Raw genomic sequence first — 8,775 nt, 5'->3', positions numbered from 1 at the left:
ACATCGCGATAGATGTAGTTGTGCTTCAAAGCTTCATGAAATGTCTTGCAACTCAACCGAATATTGAGGAAATCGACGATAAAATTAGACTCCGCATGCATAAAAATTTTCGATAAAAACTCTTTTGGGATTGGTTCCACAATATTACAACATACATTTTTTCTCATTGAAAGAGATAATTACTACAAACCTAAAACCTAAACCCAAATTTATAATAGCCCTCGCACCCTTTCATTGCCATCATTTCATTGGGATCTCATGTTTTTTAATTACCATTAATTGAGCCTGAAACGATTTAATGTTTTTGTTTTCTTTTGACCCAAATCCCAAGTGACGATTCACCCACCATTTTCCCAAGCGTATTGATCTTTTTATAAACATTTTTCATTTTTTCATTGGTGATGCTTTTCAAACAATTTAATTGATTTGAGAAGACTTTTGAAATGATTTAATTATAAATTTCGATCTTTTTGTAATCGTTTTTCAGTTTTTAAAAGTATCTATCATTAACGCATAAATATTGATATTTTAACTTTCAATCATATCTTCAACTATTCAATATTTTAAAGTATCAATAATTTTATATAACGTATCGATATTTAATATTTTGATCTTTTCTATTTTTTACGTGCAATCATATTCCTTAATTATATTTGTAACATATGTATCGGTATCTTTTACTTTCAATATTATCTTCAACTTTTTTAATATTTAATAGTATCGATAATAATATACTCAATATCGATATTTTTAATTTTCTAACTCTTTATTATTTTTTGGGCAAAACATTTTTTATTAATCTCAATATTAACATAACATATCGCAACCGAAATTTCTATTCATTGACATTCTTGGGTGCAACCTATTTTATAAAAATATTATTAGCAATACATTATAGATCGCAACCTACTATCTTAGTGAATCATAACATTATTGGGATTAACCTATTTTATTATTTAAATTATTAACATTATTATAGACACCCATTTTTATCCATGTTTTTTATATATTTTATATTATTATTATTATTAGTAATTATTATTACATCATTTTGCAGGCCAAAGCCCAGTACCACTCGAGGCCAAAAAAGGCCAACCATATTACAAGTAGCCGAAATGGGGACCCATCAGACTTAGCCCAACTACAATACAAGCCCAGACTCGAAGACACAAGCCAACCCTACAACCTTACTAGAGCCCAACATCCGACCCGAACCACCCAACTGACCCAACCCGATTCTACCTAGATTTTCATTATAACCCTAGGTAGGTGTTTCTGTCGCTGCCGCCATCTATTCTCCACTGTCACCACCGATTAGACCCATATGCACCCAACAGTGACAATCAATAGTGAAAAATCAGAGAAATCAGAAGAAAAAATATTTAAAATGTCAACATATCTTCCTAAGGTAGATCACAAAATCTCGAGGCAATAAAAATCTATCAAAGCCATCACCAAACAGGGACATGCACCATAAATCAATAAGGGAAGACTCGAAAAGGAAGAGGGGAAGAATGGAGAGGGTCATTTAGGGTTTATAAAAAACGAAGAAGAAAACTTTGAAAAGAAAAAGAAAAAGAAAAAACAAAAGGGAAAGGAAGAATATTCGAAGAGAGAGGAAGAGGTTCTTACCACATCATTTGCTCACCGGGAAGTTGAAGGGGTGACCCGATTTGTGTTTTTCCGAAAGGTAAACTATAGATATATCATTCTAGGGTGTTTTTAGTCTAAGTGGGGTTATTTTTTGGTTTGGGAGAGTAAAATGAAGGTTTGGGGTGTTTTTCTTTTTCTGGCTGTCGCAAGCGTCGCTGTGGGCCGACAGCGATGACGGTGAATACTCCCTTCCCTGTTGAAGGTGTTGAGAGAGTTTAATAATCTCTCTCTCCTCTCTTGTTTCCAACCGAGAGAAATGAACGAGGGATGGCTGATTTTTCGGCCTAATCTTACATATATATTACGTCTGGAACGACGACGTTTTGAGGAAAAGAGGGGTTCAACGTGTTTTGGGTTATGGGATGATAACAGGTTTAGTCCCCCTTGTTTTGTAACCATACTATTTGGCCATTAAATGAAAATTTATTTTATTTCGATTTGAGCACACATGTTTCTTAACTTACATTTTAGTCATATTATTGCATGTTGTGATATTTTGTGGATGTTCTAATTTGGCCATGAAATTTGTAAATGTTACTTTTTAATCACTAGTTTGTATTTGGTTTAATTACTGTTGGACCAATTTATGTTTATGTTTATTTTATTTTAGTCCTTATTGCTATTTTTGGGCTATTTTCATTTTTAGTACTTGTATTATTTAATATTTGCAATCTAGGCTCTATTTTATTTGTAATTGTTGTTTTAACCCTTAAAGTTTTTACTATTACTATTTTAGTCCCTAAGTTTCTATTTTATGCTATTTTAGTCCTTTAGGTTTCTATTTTTACTATTTTGGTCCCTTAACTTTCTGTTTTTTCTATTATAGCCCTTTAAGCGTCTGTAATTACTGTTTGAAGGTTTAACTTTCTAATTTTTATATTTTCATCCTTTAACTTTCTGTTTTAGTTATTTTAGTATCTCAAGTTTTTGAATTTGTTGTTTTGGTCCTTTAACTTTTTTGTATTTACTGTTCAATATTTTAAATTTCTGTTAATTATATTTTAGCTCCTTAAATGTTTTTTATTTTGGTATGTAATATTTACTTATTTGTATTTTATTCATTTATGTATGAATGTGTATTTTACACATTAGTTAATTATTTGTATTATGTAAATAATGTTTTAGTTCCATTTATTGTAAACATTTTATTTTTTATTTTTAATTAATTACATTTATTTATATTGCATTTTATTCATGAATAAAATATTCGATTTTTATTTTCAAGAACACATATGCATAAAATGAGAGTGGAAAGTACCACTTGATTGAAGTGGTGCGATCTGATTCGACATTTTAACGACATGGAAATTTGAAATAAAATCGAGTTTATTTTACTAACTAATGTGTTTTTATTCAAACGATGCAATATACGTTTCCTAACATCTATTTGTTTATTTTATGCAAATGCTGATTTTTTAATTTATATTATATTCATTTTTTAATCAATAAGGAAAAATATTCTTTGACAAATGAGAAATAGTTGAAATAGTTTTCCCGACGGAGGATTGCAAATTTCAATATTACTTATCGTGTAAAAGGATTTTCTACAAATAGTTAATTTGAAGCAAATTAATTATATTTCAATAAATGGATCATAATTTAACTTTATATTCGTTTTATGATTTCCACCATTTATGACAACATGTAAGCGATTAAGTATCGATTTTTGGGCGTTGTGGGGTGTTTACCCTTCCATACACGTAACCAACTCCCGAATCCATTTAATCGATTCTTTGGTGACGCAAACCAACTTTTGTCTAAAAAGCGATTTTTCTTAAAATTATTTTAAAAGATGTTTTTTAGGTATTCGACCTACCTAACCCAAAGGTCGATGGGGACTCCCTTTTCAATTTAATTCTAATTAATCCAAAATTCCCAAATTTTCAAAATTAAAGTAATAATCGTTTTTTAAAATAATAAATAATTGTTTTATAAAAAATGGTTATGACAGCTTGGCGACTCCGCTGGAGACTTTTTTTAGAGGTCAGGCTGTAAGTTGCTTACACATTGTCGATGTGGAAAAAATTATGAGTTCGAGTCTTTAGTTAATTTATGATCCACTTATTGAAGTTTTTAATTGCATCATTATTAATTATCATACTAACATTTTATTTCTTTGCTTTCAGCTCTGTCGAAGGTTTTGTCGAGGTTTTTTTTCTTCTTTCTTTTCTGTTTTGAGTCAAAGGTAGGTACGTTCCTCCTCACATACATCACATACATTTTCATAACATAAGCTCTAGACACGAGCTTCGATCCAAATTAGTCGGGGTGATTACTTTACTCTCGTAAGAATTTATTCTTCGTATGAGTTTTAGCAAATAACCCATGTGATACATACATTATACCTTCATAGGGATTTATTCCTCGTATGGGTATAAGGAAGTGAATCCCCTCGAATTGAACTCATTCCGTTCGAAACCTGTAATGGGTGAGGATCGAGGGTTTGACAACCCAAGGGGCACCGACATCAAGGACGATTCGAGTACCTTTTTCTTGTTAGAGCCGAATCTATGCATATAATGAACCGTAGAACGGTCACCCTAAGTATAGACATGCTGAACTTCTGTCCGTCAGTATGTACCCAAAATAGGTATACACGAAGAAGTAGTGTTTTTGAACCTTTCATTTTCGCTTTAAATTATGTTGAATAACAACATGTGAACTAGATACTATGCGGTTAGGATTAATTTCCTTGAAATAATCATTTGTGGGTATAAAGTATGTCTAGGTAGGATTACTATCCAATAAAATCATGCTCAGGTAGATATCATGATTGGGTAGGTGTTATATTTATCTGTAGATAGCATATTTTAACTCTATTAATTATATTGCTTGTACTAACTCATTTTTCTCTTTTGTATGTATTACTAACTTGTTTTTTCTTATTTGTGTTATTTTTCATCCTTCTGTGCATTGCATTTCATCTACATGACATAATGCGAAAATGTTGATTCGCAAGGGGATAGTCAAGAGAAAAGTTTCACAAGAAGAGGTAAAAGTTTTCAATTGAGTAATCATATACATAGACATGCACCGAGGGTTAAAAAGAAGTCCAGAGTACCAGAATAAGACTTGCTCGAAGATCGTGCAGTATTCCAGACTGAAAAGATGATCCATTGATCCAAAGAGTAATCCAATAATAGATTATTATCTACGGTCGTTCCAACGCTATTCATCGAAGAGTGATGCACTGACTTCAACATCGTCGGGGCATTAACGAAGTTAAGTTACAGAATGCCTGAGGGGCATCATTTTCAAGGACTAAAATCCGAGACGAAACATCAACCCACTTCAGATTCAACATCTAAGTGAAGGCATGTCCGAAAATGGACTGTCTTATAATGTGGAGATTTTTACCTCTCGTGAAAATTATTCTACGATATTCATCGTTGGGATCAACATTTTTGCTTTTGATTTTGCATCTTTGCATTCTGCATAATATTAATTTAAACATTTTTACATGCATTAAATCGTGGGAAATTTTGAAGAATCACCTCTAACTGTGCAACTGCATTCACACAGTACTAAGAATGGATGTAAAATTTGAGGAAATGAAGAAAGAGCTGGAAGAGAGTTTGCAAAAGATACAAGCAGAGGGAGAGGTTAAAATGGAGCATATGTAAAAGACCACCGTGGATCGTATCTTGCAAAACCAAAAAGATCTAGATGGCCATATGGTAGCAAAAATGACTAAGCTCAACTAAGGAAAAGGCAAAGAGAAATTTTCCTTGACCCGTGAAACAGTTGAATGCGTGAAGGCACATGCTAGTTCACAACCACTTATCTTGCCCAACAGGATTCCTAGCCACCAAGTAGGCTTCTCCGCCACTAGAACTCATGCAACTTTGTTAGGTCATCAAGATCATTCTACTAACTACAACATGTCAAATCCTGATAAGATGAAGAGAGCCAACAATGAGAACCCGAAGACTTTGAAAAAGTGGTGCAGAGAGACATTCCAGGGAATGAGAGGAAAGAGCTCTCACAATGAAATGAATCCAACCAACTAGTCTCAGTTCCTGACTTAGTGCTTCCACCTAAAATCAAGATGCCCGATTTTGAAAAATACAATGGAACCATTTGTCCTAAACGATGTTTATTCGAATGATGTCTGGATACACCAATAATGATCAGATGTTGATCCACTGCTTCCAATACAGTTTGATTGGACCCGCTTCTAGGTGGTATAATTAATTGAGTCATACTCAAGTTTGCTCCTGGAGGGATTTGGCTAGTATTTTTCTAGGCTAATACAAGCACATGATTGATATGACCCCTGATCGAACAACGCTGCAAAATATAAAGATGAAGAGTGGTGAGAGCTTCCGACAATATACTCAGCGATGGAGAGATGTTGCATCTAAAGTGCATCCACCAATGACTGAAAGAAAATTCATCACTCTATTCATCGATACATTTAAGTCTCCATATATCGACTACATGATAGGAGATGTCACCAAGAGTTTCTTTTACATTGTCATGTATGGAGAAATGATCGAAAGAGCTGTCAAGAACGGCCAAATTAGAGTTACTAGCAGTATTAACTTTGAGGAAAGAGTTGAGATTAACATCGTATGATCTTATCTTGCTAGTTTGGGGACCAGGTCTCATAATGTCTTATGTGAAAAGACTCGCATTGATCCAATTCCAATGACATATGAGGAATTACTCCCAACGCTAGTTGAGAAGAAGCTTTGACTCCAGTTCAATCCAAACCAAGAAAGACCCATATCCTGAAAGCTATGATATTAACGCCATATGCAGTTATCATACTGGGAGCTCAGGGCACACCACTGAGAACTGCAGAGCATTGAAATGCAAGGTCCAAGATTTTATCGATTTGGGGGCATCAACGTTCAATGTGTGATAGGGGCATTCTGATCAGGAGTCGGCTGGGGCATCCATCAGGAGCTTTGTTACATTCTCATGCATATCATCTTGTTTGAACTTGTTTTTCTTTTGCACCTCTTACATTTAAATGTTTGTAAGTCACTTGACGTTCGAACATTTTCAATAAAATGCTTCATTCTTAGGAAATGAACAATGAGCAAATTTCAATCTTGAAATTCTTTGAATATCATTTTAATTAAAATCTTTTTAATAATTGAGGTTATAAATCTTTGACAAATGACAAGATTAAACCTTGCAAAACAAGGACCCCTTGACCTAATCCAAATTTACAACAGAATACATATCATTTCTCTTGAAGGAACCAAGCTCACTTTTTCCTCGCATGTACCGTCAATCATCTTGGCATTCAGGTATGTGTTAGGAGCAGACAAAATGGGGTAACTAGCACTTGAGATTGCAAAACTAATTGGTTTATACTTCTGTTAATGACGTTCAATGATGATCATAATATTCTCGGATGGAATAGTCAAGTAGGTGAATCTAGTTTAGGTCAGTTGCTTGGGAATTGAACTCTAACGATGAAATTTTCTGACCTTAAACAAACACCGAGATTATGACAGGTTCTCCTCAGTAAGCTTAAGAAATAGAATTCATATTCCCAATATATATATACAATAAAGCTGAGCTATTCCGCTAAAGTAATTGGTTATAAAGGAAACTCAAAACCCCTGACTTTATGAATATATTATATTCAAACCATGACATTTAATTGGGCTACTTGGAAATCTGGTGTTTGCGAATACTTTGTGACGACATGAATCCTTCAGCTAGCCTGATAAAGGCAATTATAAAATATATGTACAATAAAGTCGAATTCAGCTAGCCAAAAAATTGGCAAATTAAATGAAATTCAATAAATAAAGAGTTTTGGTGAATATGGACTAAGGGAGTTTAGGAACACCTTTTATAGTCAAACTCATACGAGCACTCAGAAATCTTATTTTTAGACCGATATTTATGTACTACCTTGACTAGGTAAGTCTACAAATCTTGAAAAAATGTAAGATTTCAGAGAACTGAAACAAAAGTGTTCTGAAAGTCTAGCTATTAACTATGCTAGTTGTGTCATTTTGTTCGCCTCCAATTAAAATGCCAAATCAGGAAGGAGATGCATGTCATGATCTTCATGATGACTGAATCGACAAAACAAACTTTAGAGTTTAGGTAGCTAACCTCTAAACCAACCTTTCGATCTTCATATTTGTCAAAGATTTACAGCTATCAAAGATTAAAAGAGCAGTTGATTTTTTATATTCAATGAATTCATATTTTTGTGATTTGCTCCAATTGCGAGGCAGAAGAAGGGGCATTATTTTAGTTCATTTGACAATGAAAATTCAAAAATTCTTTCTTCATTAAGTTCTTTCAAAGAAAGAAAAACTTTTTCAAACAAGATCATCTCTCTGGAAGTATCTTGGAATTCAATGAGTACCTTTCCGAAGCTCAAGACTGAAGCTGGGGCAAAGTAAGCCAAATTTTTTGGGCAAATTTTGTTTCGGCAAGGAAAATAAATTATCTTAGGTCGAGGTTTGCTAGAGTACACCTTGGTGGAAATGAAGACAAATTGAATCAAGGATAGAATGAAGACTGTTATCGTAACCATTCTCCTTCTAGATCGAGAAAACATACATCGACACATACATACATGCATACACATACATATATTTCACATGAAATTTGTATCTTTGCATTCATCATCATATGTATCAAAGACATTTTCCTCCTCTCTTGAGGACAAACTCAATAATTCATCAAATTAAACACCTCAAATAAATTTAATCTTGGCATCCATCGTAAACATACAAGATAAGCTTTCATAAATACATCATTTCGATCTTTTAGGAAATCAATGATTGGAAATGACCAGATGTCTAACCTGAAGAAACAATGATTTAACTTCCTGAAGTCAACAATCAGATCTTTTGAAGACTTTTCTTACACATGCAGGAACAAGCAGACTATAGATCGCCTTTGAGACAATTTCTTTTGAAAACAAATTTTGTCTCGCTTAAGACATTTTATCTCAGAATACAAATTTCAAAGTTATTTTACTTGAAACAAAGTTAATCTCACTTGAGATTTTCAAAGCTAATTCGTCTAGCTTGAGACAATTTCCCCTTTAAACACAAATTCTAAATCATTTCGCTGGAAACAAAATTTACTATCTTTAAGATCGTTTCTCTTGAAACAAATCTTATTTTTCTTGAGACA

The sequence above is a fragment of the Hibiscus syriacus genome, unplaced genomic scaffold, assembly GCF_006381635.1.
Source record: "Hibiscus syriacus cultivar Baekdansim isolate YM2019G1 unplaced genomic scaffold, ASM638163v2 tig00111061_pilon, whole genome shotgun sequence".
NCBI lineage: Eukaryota > Viridiplantae > Streptophyta > Magnoliopsida > Malvales > Malvaceae > Hibiscus > Hibiscus syriacus.
This window is presented reverse-complemented; position numbering follows the sequence as displayed.